The 20,280-nt window shown below is 33.2% G+C and overlaps 1 protein-coding gene and 1 pseudogene across 8 annotated transcripts in view; one reads left to right on the top strand and one right to left on the bottom strand.

The window, feature by feature from the left end:
• SOCS5 (suppressor of cytokine signaling 5) overlaps nucleotides 1–20,280 on the top strand; it is a 49,875-nt gene that overhangs the window by 8,182 nt on the left and 21,413 nt on the right. Inside the window, exon 2 of one of the 8 annotated variants that reach the window (XM_036224185.1) lies at nucleotides 8,091–8,285. The exons of 5 other annotated variants lie outside the window; for them this stretch is intronic. The gene's annotated coding sequence lies outside the window, so the exon portion shown is untranslated. Of the gene's footprint in view, nucleotides 1–6,647; nucleotides 8,286–20,280 lie in introns of those variants that run through there. 2 more of the 8 variants (XM_036224187.1, XM_036224186.1) reach the window with 2 other exon arrangements.
• On the bottom strand, nucleotides 16,486–17,071 carry LOC107509454 (annotated as a pseudogene).

Genomic DNA, 20,280 nt, shown 5'->3' on the forward strand with positions numbered 1-20,280 from the left:
TGTGAATAATTTTGTATGCTATACTAAAAGTTTAGATTTTTGTTTTATAGGCAGGGAAGTGACACAAATAGTTCAGTGTTTTAGAAAACTGATTATAGCAATAATAAAGAGAATAGTCTGGAGGAACAGATTGGAGACATTTGTTCACCAAGTAAGTAATACATATGGCAGGGTGAGTAAAGGAGGTAGTGAGTAAATGAGGCCGTCTCTCTGGCCTCTGGTAGGTAGGTCACAGTCAAGGATGCCGTTTACATCTGTGCCCTAGGTTAGGAAAGAGATTATGATGGTCCGAATTAAGAAGTTGTAGTGGGGATAGAAACAAGAGCAGATTGCAGAGCTATTTAGAAGTTTTAAGTCTTCCAGACTTGGTTAGTGTTTGGATGTGATAGAGAATGAGTCTAAGGTTCCTGACTTGGCAGTAGAATAATGTATATTAGTTTATAAGAGAGGGGGGAATTCTGAGTTTGCTTTCAGGTAAGTAGTTGTACTTTTTAGATATGTATAATACCATGACCTATATGTTAGTTGGAAATATGGGTTTAGCTTAGGAGCATGGTCAGGTTTATAAATGTGATTTGGAAAGTGTAAAGTTTATAGTTGAAAGTTATGAAATTAGACAAGTAATGACTGTAATTCCTAAGTAATAATGCATGCAGAACAAAAAGTAACTGCCAATACTGGCACTTAGTTTGGGTGTGTAGATTTTTTAAATTTCTTTTAGTAATCATAGATTATTATTTTTTTAATTTATTTTTTTATGGTGATATTGGTGAACGAAATCCAGTAAGTTTCAGTTGTACGTTTTACCAGTAAGGCATATATATATATTTACATTGTGTGTTCACCTCCCATAGTTAAATTTTTTCTGTCACCACATATTTGACCCCTTTTACCCCATCTACCTACCCCCATCCCCTTTCCCCTACCCTCTGGTAACCATTAGTTTATTGTCCATGTCCATGAGTCTCTGTTCGTACTGTTCGTTTGTTGCTTTTAGGTTTATAGCCCACATATAAGTGATATGTGATTTAAAAATTTTTCTGTCTGACTTACTTCACTTAGCATAATTATCTCGAGATCCATCCATGTTGTTGCAAATGGCAGTATTTTAGACATTTTTTAATATTTACCTTTTGCCCACCTCCAGTCAAACCTCAACTCCTTAGCCTTACAAGTAATACTTAGAAATATTTGCTGCCAGAAAGCCAGAACTACTTTAGTGTCCTTGAGGCAGTGTACTTCATCCTGTCTGGCCGTTCAGTACAATATAGGGAATTTACAGACAAACACATTTCCTTATTCTTCACATAAAGTCTCTTTTTGAAATACTTTTTGATTCCTTGGGCTGTGAAGTAGGAATAGATACTGAAGCCTAAAGGCTTTTTTTTTTCACCTTTAAAATCTAGTCCAGAGCAACTCTGATCAATCATTTCTTTGCCTGTCTTGCTCTCCTACCCTTCCAACCCTTTAGAATTTAAGGCTCTGGAAAATAAAATGCGCTTTAAAAGAGAAAAGTAAAAACAACACAAGAGAAAGACCCTTCAATTCTCCTCCAAAGGTTCTCTCTAAACTAGGGGATGGATTTGGTGAGTCATTGAGAAGAGATATCCAAATTCAGTAAAATAAAAACATCTATTAGGAGCAAGATTTTCAAGTGCTTAGAGAATTTGGAAAGAATCTGAGGTGGTTGGTTTAGCACTTGTGGAAAAGATGAGTTTTTGGTTCAGAAAGACAAGTCTGTGCAGCAAAAGGTAAGAATACCACTATTAAAGGAATGGGAAAAACAGTACCAAGGAAGTAGAACATTAAGGAAGAGAAAGAAAGGAACTGGTGAACAGGATTCCTTATCTTAAATGCACAGTTTGAGTTGGGATTAATGAGAAATTAGGATAGTTAGATGATTGAAGACTAAGATTTGGATTTGGAACTTTTTGAAACGCATGCATAGAAGATTGAACATAAGCAGAGGAGTATTGTAGTGAGACTTAAATGGCGATTAAGCACTTAAGGAAGATGACAACTGTTATATATAGTTTATGATGTATATAGCACTGATTAATTTGTAAACTACCTAAATCTCTTACATTTTTTTTCTTATTATGTACTTCTATAATTCTGGAGTAAAATTATATTCCTGGGCTAAGACTTATATGAAACTCTTTTTTAAAATGTGGATTCATCCATGTTACATGTAACATGTAGTTAGTTCCTTTTAGTTGTTGACTTGTATTCAATTATATGGATATACTATAATTTATTATTGTTATAGAAAGGGTTTCCAGTTTTCATGTTATGACTAAAGCTACTATGAACATTTTTTTTTAAGGTGAAGCAACCCTTCGGTGACCTCACAGATTGCAAGGACCTTGTCATTTTATAATCCCTTATTTTTTTTTTTTATTTTTTATGCCTATAGCAGTCAGTCTTCCTAGCTGGTCTCCCATCCACATACTAAGCATGCCCAATCCTGCTTAGCTTCCCAGATCAGACGGGATCTGTCTTGTTCAGGGTAGCATGACTATACACTGCTATGAACATTCTTGTACAAGGCTTTTTGTGACACACATATTGTTGTGGGTGACAACCTAGAAATGGAATTGCTGGGTAGTAAGATAGGTTTATGTTTAACATAAGAAACTGACAGAACAAATTCCAAGGTGTGTTTACCATTTTACACTTCTACCAGCAGTGTTTTTTCTTCCTTTCTTTTATGGAAAAGTTTATGTACAATTGATGTTCTTCCTTAAATGTTTGATAGAATTCAATGCTGGGCCTGGTGTTTTTGTTTTTGTTTTTGATTTTTTGGGAAAAGGTTCTGAATTAGGATTCAATTTTTCAAAGAATAGATATAGGACTGTTCAGATCTTCTGTTTCTTTTTATGCCTGTTTTGGTAATTTATGTCTTTCCAGGAATCTGCCCATTTCATCTAACTTGTCAAATTTATCAGCTCGAAAGTAAATTATACATTTTATGAAACAGTATTTCCTTTTAATGTTGGTAGGATCTGTATTGACGGTCCCTCTTTCATTCTTGATAATGGATACATTTTCTCCTTTTCCTCATTTGAATCGTCTAGCTAGGGGTTATCAAGTTTATCAGTCCTTTCCAATAATCAACTTTTGATTTTGTTGATTTTTCTCTGTGGTTATCTGTTTTCTGTTTCATGATTTGAGCTCTTTATTTAAATTTCATCTTTCCTCTTTATTTTGGACTTCAATTTGCTTCACTTTTTCTAGCTTTTAAGGTGAAAGTTTAGATCATTTTTTTAAATATATTTTTTCAGTTATAGTTGGAATACAATATTATATTAGTTTTAGGTTTACAACATAGTGATCAAATAATTATATAACTTATGAAATGGTCATCCTAATAAATCTAGTATCCTAGATCATTGATTTTAAAATTTATTTTTGTTAAATATTAACAAAGCTGTATATTTTCATTATCATTCCATTCAAAATATTTTCTAATTTCTCTTGTAATTTTTTCTTTGACCCAGGGGTTGTTTTGAAGAGTGGTGTCAAATAATTTCCAAGTATTTGAGATTTTCAAAGCATCCTTTTGTTACTTTGTTTTCGTTTAACACCATAGTGGTAAAAGAAGAACATGTTCTTAATAATTTCAATCTATTTAAGCTTTTTGATTGTTTTACGGCACAACATATGGTATTTCTTGGTGAATGATCAATGTATACTTAAAAAGAATGTATATTCTCCTGTTGCTAGGTCATGTTGTACAAATATGAATTGGATTAGGTTGGTCTTCATATATCTTCTTATATTTTTACTAATTTTCTGTTGACTTGTTTTATCAATTACTAAGAGGGGAGAGTTGAATTTTTCACCTATTTTGGATTTCTCAGCTTCTCATTTCAGTTCTGTTGGATTTCATTTCATGTTACAGCACTATTATGGCACTGTTAGATACAAGCACATATAAGATTGTTAAATTTTGACCCTCTCTCATCATGAATTGTCCCTTTTTATGTTTACTTCCTTTGTTCTGAAGTCTGTTTCAGATACTAAAATTTGTTTTGATTAACATTTGTATGGTATATCTTTTTAAGTCCTTTTTTACTTTTAACCTGTTTATATCATTATATTTAAAGTGGGTTTCTTGTAGAGAGTATATATATGGGTCTTGCTTTTTTATACAGTCTGACAATATCTCTTTTATTTGGTGCGTTTAGACTGTTAGTTGGCAAACTGTCGCTGGCAGAACAAACTTGACCTTCCACTTGTTTATGTAAATAAAGTTTTATTGGAACACAGTCATGCTCTTTCATTTACATATTGTCTGTGGCAGCTTTTGTGCTACAGTGGCAAGGCTGAGCCGTCGGGACAGTGAACATATGGTCCTTAAAACCTGAAATATTTTCTGGCTCTTTACAGAAAAAGTTTGCCAACCACTTGTTTAGACCATTTACATTTAATGTAATTATTGATATAGCTATATTAAAATGTACCATCTTACTATTCTTTTTTCCTCTGTTTTCCGTCTGCTTTGGAGTGGTTATTTTTTTCTTCCATTGGTTTATAACAGCTCTCTCAAAAATTTTTAAATGGTAGCCCTTATAATTAATTACTTAATAACATTCTGCCCTCAAATAATATACCACCACATGTGTAATGCAAGAATCTTACCTAAGAGTATACTCCTAATTCCTCCCTCCCACCTTTTGTGCTTTGTTGTACATTTTGATTTTATGTTTGCTTTAACTCCATCACTATTCCTTTTGCTTTTCTCAAGAAGTGAGCTTTTAGAGCAACTAAAAATGAGAAAACTTTTTAATATTTACCTTCATTTAACCATTTCTTCAGATCTTCATTTCTTTCTGTACATCACATTTGTATCTGGTATCATATATCTTTTGCTTGAAAAACTTCCTTTTGTAGTTCCTATAGCACACCATTCTCTCTCTCTCTTTGTCTTCTGTTTTGAAAGTTAGTGTTAGTGGATACAGAATTCTAGGTTTTCAGGATTCCACCACCCACCTTCCAGCACCTTAAAGATGTTATTCCATTATCTTATTTGCATAGTTTCTGATAAGAACTTTGTCGTGATCCCTTATATTTGTTTCACTGTGTGTAATATGCTTTTTCTTTGGGCTGCTTTTAAGATTTTTTTTTATCACTGTTTTTCAGCAACTTTATTATGATGCCACTTTGTGTAGTTTTGTTTCTGTTTATCCTTGGGGTTTATTGAGCTCCTCGGATCTATGTATTGTTTTCATCACATTTATAAAGTTTTTAGCTATCTTCAAATTTTTAAATCCCAAATATTTTCTACTCAGAATTCAAATATATACATAGAAGAATAATTTTGTTTTTTAAATGGATTTGTGCAATTTATACTAGTTTTTTAGTTAATTTAATTAACAGAGGTAAATTTTGTAAATGAAATAACACTGGAAAAATTGGTCTGCCATAGATAAGTATTTATTTACTACAAGAGATATTACTTCCTAAAAGATTTTTCTCTAAGCTTATGAAATAAGATTATGGAAAAAACTTAAGAAGTTACAATCATTATGATGATGTAGACTGCATACTTCAGTAGATCTCTCAGGTAAAAAAAGAATCAAGTTGTTGGCAAGTATTTTCTGTTGGTAAGAACATAACTTGATACAACTTTCTAAATGGATGTCAATCAGCTCAGGATGCTATGACAAAATGCTATAAATTTATGCTATTATAAACAACGGGTGACTTACAGACAACAGAGTTTATTTCTAACTGTTCCGAAGGCTAGAAATTTCAGATCAGGGTGCTAGCATGGCTGGGTTCTGGTGAGAGCCCTCTTCAGGATTGCAGACTACAGACTTCTTGTATCCTCATGTAATAGCAAGAGAGCAATGTAGGCCTCTTATAAGGGCACTAATCCTGTTTATGAGGATTCAACTTCATGATCTAATTAATTACCTTGCCTCACTTCCAGCTACCATTACATTGGGGATGAGATTTCAACATATGAATTTTGGGGAGACATATTCAGTCTGTTACAATGACAATTTGGCAATATTCTAAATCCTTAAAAATGTTCATACCCCTTGTCCAAAATTCCATTTTTAGGAATTTATTAGAAGGAAATAAGAGATGTGGCCAAACGTATGTGCTCATGTGTATAACTTATTACAGTTCTGTTTATAAAATTAAAAAATTGGAAGCCTCTTAAATGATTAAATTATGCTACAGCCATTATAACAAAATATTATAGAACCACTATAAATCATGTTCCTTAAATTTTTTGTTCAGTATACCAATTATAATAAAAAATAATTGGCAGGTGATAAAACTCATGAGCTTTAAAGGTATAAGAAAATGTTCACAATATCATAAATAAAAAAGTAGGATGATATTTTATTTTGAGTTTCTTAAAAAGGAAACATTTATTTAAAAGGATATAAAATAAAAGATGCCAGCCAAGTAGTTAGATTTTTCAGTCATCTCTTATACTATTTAATATTTTTCATATTTTCTACAATAAGGACATTCTATGTGCATCGTCATCCATAAACAACTTACTTTCACTTTTAAAATTCTGATAAAATTAATGATTGGAAGGACTTGAGTAATTTTAGTTTTTTCATCTTGATTATGCTTTTTTTTTTTGCAGGTATTTTAGCTTGAACTTTATTAGTTTTGATTTAGTGAAAGAGATATTTATTCTGAAACTGTATGTATAATATATATATTCTAATTTTTTTCCAAATGAAGGCAGTCTCCCATGTTTCATAGTTTGAAATTGTAGGTTTCTGTCAAATACTTTTTTGTACATTTGAAAGGACTTAATACGGCTTTCTTTTTTTTCAAAGCTTTTTTTTTTTTTTTTTAAGAATTTTTGGTCTTGCTTTCTCAGCCACTGTTACTGCCCACCTCCTTGTAGATGTAGATGTCCTTATGTTAAAGAATGGAAATCTTTAGTTTTCTTGATAAAATATTATATTTGCTGGCTCTGTCTCTAGCATGTTAAGCATATGGACCTGGTGCTCTTTAGGAACTCATTTTGGTGACTCAGCTTCACATTTATTGCTATATATAGAACATATTAGAAATCCAGTGGAGAAAGTTAATATTCAAAAGAAGAGACAAAAGAATGTTGTGGTTAATGAACAAAGAAATAGACATGTTCTCTAGGGAGGTGCCATTCATGCCAGACCTCAGCGAATTACCTTAAGTTGAATAGTCTGGTGTCTGTTTCTCTGTCAGGGGAACTGATTTCATGCTAAGCAAACTTACTGAAGACTTACATGGAAAACAAAACTAATTTCTTAATTTACATTAAGAAATAATATCAAGTCATGATAGTTTGATAGCCCACATCTTCATTATGGGGCTATATTTGCCAAAGAGATGTGAATAACTGGGTCCACTGATCAGAATGTTTTCCTGAAGGCTTGAGACATTGGTACATTCTTTTATGATTACCTTATTTTTAGACTTTGTGAAGTGCTCTGTAGCTGTGGGCAAATTTCTCAACTTCCTGAGCCTCAATTTTCTCATCATTGCAATTGTGATAACTAGCTACCTCATAGGATTGTTGTGAGAAGTAAGTAAGGTAATCCATGTAAAGTGACTAGACAATGGGTAGCACACAGTTCCATTCATTAACTGTTATCAGTAACTGTAAAATGATTTGTTTTCTTCAGGATTTGAGGTCTGGAGAGTAAGGCACTGTTGACCTTTTTTTTTTTTTTGCTGCATGCAGACTTTGCTGGGAACTCTACTGCACTTGGTGTTGCAGAGGTGCTAACACTACTTGATTTACAAAAATATTGTTCTAAATCATAAAAATTAACTCAATCTAGTGAAGAACCGTGACAAATCTTTGCATCGTTTGTGTTTTAATATTTTGAGACTGAGATAAGAATCATTTTTTAGATAATTCAGTAGTATTTTCTTTTCCAATTTGGCATTTCTCATTTGATATTTCTTGTAGAACAAACAAGTCCAGATAATAAATTTAATATTATCTACTTTTACTCATAGCTGACAACTTAGTAAGGTTTGTGTTCTATGGTTAATCTTTCTAATTTTTTATTTGTATATTGTGATGTTGTAAATGACCTGATCCAATTTCCTTTTTTTAGATGACCTTACTGAGATGCAGAACCAGACTGAAACTAAGCCAGACAGCTGATGAATCGTAGGGGGTCCCTGGGACTGTGAGGCAACAGTGCAGTTGGGCTCAGGACAATGAGGCCCTTAATGTAAGAGGCTGTGCTCTGGAAGAGGCAAAGAGAATGCCCAGCTCCTTCTTCTGGGTGTCACTATCCTTTCATATGGTATGAGCAGACAGTATTGAATTTAATCAGTGAGCTTGTCATAGTCCTCAGTTGAAGAGATCCTGAGTGAATCCCTTCTAAGAGCCCCTTCTGCCCCTCCCTTCCTTGCTTAGCCAAATCCAAATCAGAGTGAATGAACAAATGTCCTTTTTATGTCAGGTACTATGCCTACTAACTATGCATTGTGGAGCAGTTGGGACTTAACCCAAACGTTTTTAGTGGCAGAGCAGAGATAGGTCTTTACACTACAACATACTCTTCTTTTCACTGTATCCCAGTGCCTCTCTACATCAGATGAATTTATTTTCTCTTCTGCGTTACCATTTAATTTTCATGGGAGACTCGTCAAGGATTGTTTTGATATCTGTTTAGATGTTATTCTTCAATTGTTCTACATAGCACTTTCTTATTTATAGTTTGGGTGTCTATCTTATAGATCTGTGTTGTCTCAGCCAAGTGTGAGAATGTATACCATTTTGATCTCTTGCGTGACCCTTAGAGCTTGGAATATTTAAGCACTCAGTAATTAAATTATTTAGCTAGCTTGTCTCTGCATACTCCCATTTCACTGATGTACACATAACTAAAACATTACTTTTGAGCTTTAATTTGTAAAGAATTAGAAAGTTCTAAAATAGTTTATGCTATGTCTTTTTTAAAGCTTTAAAAAATTAACATATAGCGAAATTGACTTTGGAGGAGGAAGGGTGGATAGCTCTATACATTTTAACTCATGTGTAGATCCAAGTAACCAGCACCCCAATTGGAATTCAAAACTGTTCCATAATCCCCAAAACTCCCTTGTGCTATCCCTTTGTATAATGCCACTAATCCCTGGCTATCCCATCTTAACCACTGACAACCACTGATGTCATATAAATGGAATCATACAGCGTGTAACCTTTTCAGACTGGTTTTTTTTTTTTACTCAGCAAATGCTTTTGAAATTCATTCAAGCTGTTGCATATGTCAATAATTCATTCATTTTATTGCTCAGTAGTAGTCCATTGATAAATAGCACTATAATTTATCTAATCACCTCTGAAAGACATTTGGGTTATTTCCTGTTTTGGACAATTTTTAATAGAACTGTTATAAACATTTATGTCCAAGTTTTTCTGTGAACACAAGTTTTCATTTCTCCAGGATAAATACCAAGGAGAAGAATTGTTGGGTCATATGGTAATTGTATATTTAACTTTACAAGAAACTGCCAGACTTTTTCACAATGGCTGTTCCATTTTTGCATCCCTATTGGCAATGTATGAGAGTTAGTTGTTCTGCATCTTCACCAGTATTTAGCATTATCATTTTTAATAAAAAATTTAGCTGGTCAATTTCATTATGCTTTTAATTTGGATTTCCATAATGACTAAAAATACTGAACATCTTTTTCTGTAGTCAGTTGCCTTGCATCTATTCACTTTGGTGAACGCTGGATGTAATAAAGATACGTACAGAGTACTGCAAGGATGGTGTGTTGGAGCCAGGCCAGACCAGAGAGTCTATTTGAAATCATCTGTGCTGGTACAAACACCACAGAAATCAGTAAAAGCTACATGCAGTCGGTTCTGCTATAACAGGCCACGTGCATTCCTAAAAATCACCAAGCTTCGGGAAAAATGGGATTGGGCACAATACTCAAAAATTTATTCAGTAACACATTTTTTAAAAAGGTAGAAACCTAATAAAAATAGCTGCACACTTTACATGTTAAAGTGGTTAAGAAGAATATAAATATAATAAATACAATATTTTGCCTTAAAAAACACTCAGTTTGCCTGTGGAAGTGGGCCCGGGAAAGATTGTCACTTGTGAGCTATTGTGAGGTAGTAGAAGGAGGGTGCCTGAAATCTGAGGGAAAAGTTAAATACCAGATGTGAGTGGGTGTGGCTTCTGATGGGTGAACTGAGGTAGCTAGAATATGTTTGAGGTATGTGTGTGCTGTATATTCATAGTCAGGCTCAGTGCAGTTGGGTACAGTTTTCTGCATTCATCTAAAGTTTAATGGCACGTAAGCAAATGGGATTCATGTTGTGCCCATGTTGTTCCCTAATGTAACAGGCACACTGAAACAAATTTGAGTTTTCAAAACAAACGTTAGAGCAGAACTGACTATCGGCTTTTTTCCCCCCTTCTGAGAGCTAGTTTACCAATGCCCCACTGAAGAGGAGCACTTACTTCTTCAGTAGGCCTGGAGGAGTCTTAGAGAACTTGACAGAGAAGGTGGCAGTTGAACTGAGACTTAATGAATGAGTATAGTACTTGGCCAGGTATAGTATCAGTAGGGGGAGGACATTCTAGGTTATAGGAACAGCAGTATTGTGAAAAAACATACAAATGTAAGCCTGAGTGTTCAGGAAACTTAAGTAGTTCAATGTTAGAAGGTTAGAACTTAGAAGGAATGAATGAAGGAAGGAAAATTTAATAGGCAGGGTCCAGATTCTTATTGGCCCTATACGCTACTTGAAAGAATTTACATTTTAATCACTCATGGGGTAAAGAACACCAAAAATTTTTGAAAAGAGAATTATATTTTCTAACATTGATTTATGTTGCACTCCCTGGTGACACTATGGAGGGTAGATTAAAGGAGACTCAACTGGAGTCTGGGAATCTAGTGAGGTAATGTAATTAATACCTGGAGGAACTGGTGTGGATCTTTAATAGGCTTGACCCCTTTGAGAATATTGTAAAGCTGTAGACGCTATGTCCTAGCAACTATGTCCTTTCTGTATTCTTAGAAGTCGCTTTTACTATAATCCTTTTTTTTTTTTTAAGTCTAGGGCCATGAGAATTGGTCTCCCTTATGGTGATGAGCTGGGTGAATTTATAACCAGCTTTCACAGTAGTTAGATTCACTGTTAGCTTCATTTTTACAATGTTTAAAAATGGTATGATGAATCATCATTGAAGAAGTTTTATTATTTTAAAGTGCATTCATTGAGAAATAATTACATGGGTCAAAGGTCTCTTTGCCCACTGGATTCCTATTTTTGCCCAAATTATTTTGTAATACAGAATAACCATTGTAAGGAATGAGTAAATATCAAATGATATTCAGGGATTTAAAAAATATAACTACATTCTTTCAAACAAAAGTTAGACACAAATTATTTGAATAACAAGTCTAAATTAAGAAAGCCACCTAACCACCCTTTAAAAAATTAAAATCTTTTTTTTCAATGTTCTTAGCAAGTGTTCTGATACCTGTTACCGGAGTACGGTACTGGTAAAACTCATAATCTAATTGAAGATACCAAAGACACTTTCTAAAACAAATTGAAAACAAGAATGAGAGGATAAAATATTTTAAAACCATGTCCTACAGTTTTCTAGTTAATAAATTCCAGTATCCCACACAAGTTTTAGGGTCTTTTCAGCATGTAATAAAGATTTGTTAAAAGTCTAAAATGCACTACTTAAGTTTAGGAAGAGCTAGAGACAAAAATAATGGAAACATTGTGTGAGACATTTTAAGAGTTTCTGGTCTTTAAAACTTTAGAAAGTATTAATTCACTGAGGCCATATACTCTCTCCATAATTTGTCTCTAATACTTCTATGAGGTATCAGTTGCTGCCTCAGTTGCTACCCTTTTTTTTTTTTTTTTTTTTGATGGGGCATGAGTGGTTGTTTTTAAATTACAAAACTATAAATGTACAAAAATAATACATGATTATTGCAGAAAAGAAAAGAATACTACCTGCTTGAGTAAAAATTAAAACTAGTAACCTTAAGTAGCAATTAATTTATTTTCCCCTCATATTTATAACTTCTTTTATATGAAAAGGTATTTGATCATCAAATACCAAGTTCCTACTATAGACTAGAATGCTGTTCAGCTATTACTTACCTGTGACAGCCAGTTCAAAGTACATCCATATCTTAGCATGTGTCAGAATTGGCTGAATGTATTCCATTATATATATAAAATATACAACATTTTATTTATCTTTTCATTTATCAGTAGATGCTGTGTAAGATTTTGTAAGATTTTGTTTTCTTCAAGTATTTTCAATACAAATAGTGTCTTATTCTATTGTAATTTTACCACCACTACCACCAAACAGAAACCATATAATTTCATACCATTTTTTAAGAAAACTTAAGAAAAGTTAAAATAATAAAAATAATCATCTACATCAGGGACTTGTTTTTATAGTAAGTAATTCACCCTTTCTCCTAATCATAGTTTCTGAAGTATAAATTACTACACTAAGTTATGAAAATCATTATTTTGGTGTCAAATTTGGAAAGTAGTTACAAGAGTGGAATTAGAAGGAAATATAGTGGCTTTTCTCAAGAAAAGATTAGATTTTGTTTTAATGAAGAATTACTTGATTATATGGTCAAGATAGGGGAGAGTACACCCTGTGAATCCGTATCCTTTTGATATGTGAAAATTTTACCGTGACTTTCTCATTGAAAGAAATTATTATAGCTGTAGCTTGGTGGTTTTGCTTTTATGAAATTGCTCTAGCATTTAAGAGAAAAGAGTTAAGAATGGGTAGAATAAGGAAAATTAGCTTCATTCCTATCAACTGATCTCTTTTCTTATTAGATGGAAGTTTAGTGACAATTATTATTGAATGTTTGTTTGCCAATAATATGACTAATGCCTAGAAAATTTTGGGTCTTGTTCTCTATACCACTGGGTACATAGTCCAAATTAGCAATCAGATTCTTTTACTAAAATTCTCTGATCAAGTTTTCAAATAGTTACGTAAGTAGAATACACGCCCTGTGGTTTAAACAGAATCTCATAGAAGTTGCAGCTGACTATTTAGTCCATTTGGCAGAATGGTGCGTAATACTTCACTAGCCAACTCGCAGACCAGCTGTTGATTTACTTAGTTACTTGAGCGAAGACCAAGCACCAGAATAAAATAGAGCACCTTGGCTCTAACACCTTTTTGTCTTTTTCTAAAAAATCTGGATGTAAATTTCTATCCCTCCCCTTGGCGTACTGTTTTAGAGAGAAAAAGTACATGCCTGAGAAGAAAAGAACAAATCGTGGTATAGGTAGTAAATCTTTTTAGAGAAATCAGAACTTAATGTAGACATTAAAAATATAATTGAATGGTGAAGGACAAGGTGTTGGAGATGTTTCAGAGTAAGGAGAATTAACTTTGGATAAAATGAGGCCTAATTATGGATAGCACTGAGTGAAAGTCAGCCACAAGATGCCCTATGTGACTGTTGAATATTCCTGAAAGGAAATGAGTCTGGTGGTGTTATGAGTCTAGGAAGAGAGAAGAGATTAAGGTGTTGTAGAAATCTAGGAATGTGGCAATAGAAATCTGGACAAGGTTACTGGCAGTGAAAGTGCAAAAAAAAGGTAAATTTTAGAACCATGCTGGAAAAAGAAACTGTTCAGCTAGGTAATGTTAAATATAATAGTGTTAAGTGGAAGAAGGGTAAAAATAAATTTCTAGAAATTCCATAGAAATGTACTCATATCCCAGTTTGGGGAGAAATGTTAAGTTAATTATAGATATAGTGAATTTGAGGTGTGATGAGGAATAGCCAACTTGAGACAGACTTTTTAGGCTATTAGTGGACTGAAAAGTGGGTGGGATGTGTGGACCAAAAGTGTGTTTCCCATACACATCCAACTGTATTTGAGGTATAGTTGGTCCTAAAAATACCACATTATAACTGTAAAGCCAAGAACATAAGTTCTCATAGCTTCTAGATATAAGTAAAAACTCTTAAAATCAAATAAAAGTTTTCCCCATTAGCTTTATTTCAACTTAAGGGACTAGGTTAGTTAAATAGATGAAATTCAAAAATTATATCTAGAAAACTAAAGTTCTCCTTTCATACTATTAAATAAGAAAGTGAAATCCAAATTGCCTTACATGGCTAGTAAGATGCAGAACAGGGCAAGAACTTAGATTCTTTCATAAAGAATAACATCTTAGTATGAATAGCTATTGTGACAGAATAGTGTCACATCAAGGAGAATTGCGTTCTTAAATATTTTGTTAATAAATTAACTATTTAACATGAAGTCTAATTTCATAACATTTGAAGTAAATCTACCACTATGTAATCCAATGTTTCATGTTTTCTTTTAGTGAAACATTTAGCTGGATTCGCTGTACCAAATGTTTATGGCTTTCTCTCTTGGAATGGCTCTTTGTGTATATAGCAACCATATGGAGTAAAGTAGAAAAAAAACTTGGCAAAGGAGTATTTTTCCTGTAATTGAATTAGAAATTGTCTTAAGATATAATATGTTACAGTAATAAAGGTAATATAATTAGAGAAATAATAGTCTAGTATAGAGATGGACTATTATTTGGGTTTCACTGAAGATGCCTACAACAAATACTACTTGCTGCTCTTTGTTCTCTCTCTCGTGTACGTTTCATTTTTGCTTCTTAATTCCCATTTTTATGATAAAATCTAAGATATATAGGACAGTGCTTAAAATGTAAAGGTACAGTTTAGTGGGTAATTAAAATGCATATTCAGCCACCCAGGTTAAGAAATAGAATGTTGCCAGTATACCACAAGCCTGCTATGTGGTGGCCCTTTCCAGTCAAACCCCATCTGTCTCTACCTGCTCCAATTTCCCAGAAGCAACCATATTCTTACTTTGGTAATAATACTTTTTCCTTTTCTCTAAAGTTTACCACCTATGTATGTATCCCTAAATGATGTAGTTTACTTTTCCCTCTTTTGCACACATACATACAGATGTCTTTTGCATTTGACTTATTTTTATGCTATTCATCCATGTGATGTTTGTGTGTAATGTTTTCATTTCTCCAATCCATTCTATACACACTATTCCACCATATAAATACACCATAACGTGTTTTCTGCTGTTTCAAAATATTGAAAAACTCAGCTATAACCACATTTTTCTTGGTGTTAATGGGCACCAGTATCTTGAGGTTTATAATTAGGAGTAGAATTGCTGGATAATAGGAAGTTCATATCTTCCAGTTCACTAGATAATACCAAACTGTTTCCTGAAGTGGTTAAACCAATGTATACTCACCCAACAGGATATGAGCATTCTTATATTTCACATTCTCACCATCACTTGGTATTGACAAACTTAAAATATTTTGGTCAGGAGAGAGTGGTGTCTCTTATAGTTTTATTAAGGAGAGTGAGCCGTGAGCCTCTTTTTATATTTGGATATCTTCTTGTGAAGTGTCTATTAAAGTCTTTTACCCATTTTTCTACTTGGTTATCTGTTCTTTTCTTACTGATTTTTTAAAGAGTTCTTCATACTTTCTGGATATTAGTCTTTTAATTTCTTAATTTTATGTGTTGAGAATTTTGTTTCCTATCCTGTGTTTTTGATTAATAGAGTAGTTTCTACTTTCAATGTAATATATAATCCTTTTCCCTTACAGGTCATGCTTTTTTTTTTTTTTTTAATTTGTTTAGAGATTTGTAGATCTTTTCTTAGATTTCTCCTAGGTACTTAATAGCATTGATGCTATTGCAAATGGTATATATTTTTTACATTTCATTTTCTGTTTGTTGCTGACTTATAGGGCCACAATAGATATTTTACATACTGATTTGTATCTACCCACCTTTCCAAATTCTTATTAATTCTAATCATTTTTTTTGGTAGATCCATTTTGGATTTTTTTTTATTTTGAAATATACAGTTATCTCATCCAGGAATAATGATAATTGTTCCTTTCTAATCTGTAGAGATAAAGTTAGTGGTTATTTTCTTCTCCTCCTCCCCTCAACCTTGGAGTTTATTTAAACTAAGAGAAAGGGTCATAATGTGTTCATGCAATATGTACTTGGTTCTTTAAATAACAGTTGTGACAAATAACAGAAAGAATTAAGGAGTACTGCACCTGTGATTCATATGAAACACCAACATTCTGGGTTGTACATAATTTTAAAGAAATGTCTCAAACACTTTTTGAAATACTGTTGTAACCAATACATAGAGGCATACCTTATGTAGTCACAGGAATGAAGTTTCGAAGAGAAAGAAAAAATCACACTGGAACTACTCAGTTTTCTTCAAAATCACTGAGCAAGAAAAGCAACACTGAACTGCCATACTGATTTTACACAACTTCTATACAGTGCTTTGACTTAAATCTAAGAGCAAAAGTTAAGACACTCCTCTATTTTGGTAAACAACTGCATAGTAAACTTAGATAACTTTTCCCCTGGATTTTACTTTGGAGTGGCTTTTTAAATTTTTTATTTAAAAAAGCGTAGATTTGGCACTTTTATACTGATGTCACCAAAGTTAATATTTCTTGGAATCTCAGGAAGATTCATATTCTTTACAGCTGATACAGCTCGGGCTGGAGCTCCCGCTAAACCAGCTTCAGATTTCTCCAGTTAATTTCGTGCATCAGTTTGTGTACCAATCTCATTCATGTTGGCCTTCAGTACCATTCCCTGGGGCCATTACCATTTCTCCAAGAATATTGTGAACCTTATCTACATGGAAAATTAAATCTAGTTCACAGACATTTTCAAAACAATTGTCTAATGTTTCCAAAAATACTTGAATTATATCTGAAATGCCAAGTTCACTTTCTGAAGAATCCACATAGAAGACAAAATATAACATTGTATAATGTCTGTGAATCAGTTTGTTATCAGAACCTCCAATTAATAATCCCCCTTCTAGGAAATTACAAACATTTTCATCTCTCTCAAATACTAAGTAGAATGTCTGCCTGATGATTTGCTGTTACATATCTTCACTGTAAGGCTGATAGAACTTAGAGAATCATGATTTCCCATAGCTGTCGAAGGTGAGGACCACTTTAGTCATGGCTGAACTGGGTGACTGGATTGGCGCTAGGGCATGGCAGGATTGCCTTTTATTTCTTAAATTGCCTTATTCTGCTGACTAGGACCTCTATCACAATGTAGAATAGAAGAGGTGATAATAAGCATTTTTGTCTGATTGCAGTCTCAGCATTTTATCAACGATAAAGTTAGCTGTCATTTTTTGGGAGTGCTCTTTATCAAGTTAGGCGAGGTTTACTTTTAAATAAATAAACCTCTAGGTTGCTAAAAATTTTCATCACAAATGGATGTTGAGTTTTATGAAATGCTTATCATATTTTTTGTTCTGAAACTTATCAGTGCTATAAAATCACACTAATTGATTTTCTAATATTAATTCAACCTTGTGTTCCTAGGCTATATCTGACTTGATCATTTATATATACTATTGGAGTCAGATTGCTAACATTTTATTTTTAAAAGTTGTATCTATATCCATTGGCCCTATATCCTTTCTTCTCATTGTGTCCTTGCTAAAAAGCTTTGGTATTAGGTTTTATGAGCCTAATAAAATAAGTTAGGGAGTACTTCTCTCTCTGATCTCTGAAAGAGCTTGTGTAAGATTGGAATTTTTGTTTTTCTTTAAATGATAGAAGTCACCAATGAAGCCATCTAGGCCTAGGATTTTCTCATTGGAAAGAATTTGACTGCTGATACTTTTATTTCCTATGGACTCTTGTTTTCACTCATGATGTCTTCTGTATGCTATAGTTCACTGTGCCTTCTGTTTATTATCCTTGAAATTACTTGTGGGCATTCCTTGAAGTCAAGAAAGAAGGTGTCTTCCTTCAGTGAGGGTTTATGTTTCCTTCTTTTTATTTTATTTTTAAAATTTTTCAATCATAGTTGACATTCAGTGTTACTTTCTATTAGTTTCAGGTACACAGCACAGTGATTAGACATTTATTTATATAATTTCTGAAGTGATCCCCCTGATTAGTACCCACCTGGCACTATACGTAGTTTTTACAGAATTATTAACTATATTCCTTATGCTGTACTTCATATTTCCATGATTATTTTGTAATTACCAATTTGTAATTCTTCATCCCTTTACTTTTTTACCCAGTCCCTCAACACCTCTCCCATCTGGCAACCATCAGTTTGTTCTCTGTATGAGTCTGTTTCTGTCTCGTTTGTTCATTTATTTTGTTCTTTAGATTCCACATGTAAATGAGATTAGATGGTATTTGTCTTTCTCTGTCTAATTTATTTCACTTAGTGTAATACCTTATAGGTCCATCCATGTTGTCGTAAACGGTAAGATTTCTTTCTTTTTTATGGTCAAGTAATATTTTACTGTATATATCTATACCACATCTTAATTCACTTGTCTATTGATGGACACTTAAGTTACTTCCATATCTTGGCTATCGTAAATACACTGCATTGAACATAGGGGTGCATATATCTTTTCAAATTAGTGTTTTGGATTTCTTCAGATAAATATCCAGAAGTAGAATTTCTGGGTCATAAGGGAGTTCTATTTTTAATCTTTTGAGGAAACTCTATACTGGTTTTTATAGTGCCTGCACCAATTTGCTATTCCACCAGCAGTGTACAGTGGTTCCCTTTTCTCCACATCCCCACCAGCTCTTGTCGTTTGATTTACTGACAGCCATTCTGACAGGTATAAAATGATATCTAATTGTGGTTTTAATTTGTATTTCTCTTATGATTAGTGACACTGAGCATCTTTTCATATGTCTGTTGATCATCTGTGTGTGTTCTCTTGAGAAATGTCTGTTGAGGTCCTCAGCCCATTTTTTAATTGGATTGTTTGTTGTTTTGGTGTTGAGTTGCATGAGGTTTTTTAAATAAATTTTTTATATTAACCCTTTATCAATGTATCATTGGTGAATATCTTCTCCATTCAGTAGGGTGTTTTTGTTTGGTTTTGTCAAAGATTTCCTTTGCTATGCAGAAACTTTCTAGTTTGGTGTTGTCTCCTTTTTTTAAATATTTTCTTTTGTTTCCCTTGCTCAAGAAGACTTATATCAAAAAATATTACTAAGAGCAATGTAAAGGAGTTTACTGCTTGTGTTTTCTTCTAAGAGTTTTATGGTTTCATGTCTTACATTTAAGCTTTCAATCCATTTTGAATTATTTGTGTGTATGGTATAAGAAGGTAGGCTAGTTTCATTTTTTTTTTTTTTTTGCATATATCTGTCCAATTTTCTCAACACGGTTATCGAAGAGACTATCTTTACCCCATTGTATATTCTTGCCTTCTTCATCATAGATTAGTGGACCATATAGGCATTGGTTTATTTCTGGCTCTTTATTCTGTTCCCTTGTACTATGTATCTGTTTTTATGCCAGCGCCATGCTATTTTTATTACTATAGCTTCTTAGTATAGCTTAATATTAGGTAGCATGAGACTTCCAACTTTGTTGTTCTTTCTCTCATGATTGCTTTGGCTCTTCAGGGTCTTTTGTGGTTCTATATAAATTTTTGGATTCTTTGTTCTAGTTCCCTGAAAAATGTCATTGGTATTTTGATAGGGATTGTGTTGATGCTATAGATTACCTTGTGTAGTATGGACATTTTAATGACTCTTCCTATCTGTGAACATGGTATATGTTTCCTTTTTTTTATATCTTCATCAGTTTCTTCAGTGTCTTATAATTTTCTGTACAGATCTTTTACTTACTTGGTTAAATTTATCTTAGGTATTTTATTTTATTCTATTGATGTAATTGTAAATGGGATTGTTTACTTAATTTCTCTTTCTGATAGTTCATTATTGGTGTATAAAATTACAGCTGATTTCTGGATATTAATTTTGTAGCCTGCTACTCTCCTGAATTCATTTAATCAGTTCTAATAGCCTTTTGGTGGAATTTTTAGGGTTCTCTATATATAGTAGCATGTCATCTGCAAATATTGACAGTTTGACTTATTGCCAATTTGAATGCCTTTTATTTCTTTTTCTTTCTTCCTTTCTCCCTTCCCTTCCCTCCCCTCCCCTCCTCTCCCTTCCCTTCCCTTCTCACCTCCCTTCCTTTCGTTGTCTGAAAGTGGTGAAAGTGAGTGTGATGTTAGCTGTGGGTTTGTCATATATGGACTTTATTATGTAGAGATATGCTCCCTCTATTCTCACTTTGCTGAGAGTTTTCCATTAATGGATGATGAATTTTGTCAAACTCTTTTTCTGCATCTATTGATAGGGTCATAGGATTTTTATCCTT

Source organism: Rousettus aegyptiacus, unplaced genomic scaffold (genome assembly GCF_014176215.1).
Source record: "Rousettus aegyptiacus isolate mRouAeg1 unplaced genomic scaffold, mRouAeg1.p scaffold_m13_p_7, whole genome shotgun sequence".
NCBI lineage: Eukaryota > Metazoa > Chordata > Mammalia > Chiroptera > Pteropodidae > Rousettus > Rousettus aegyptiacus.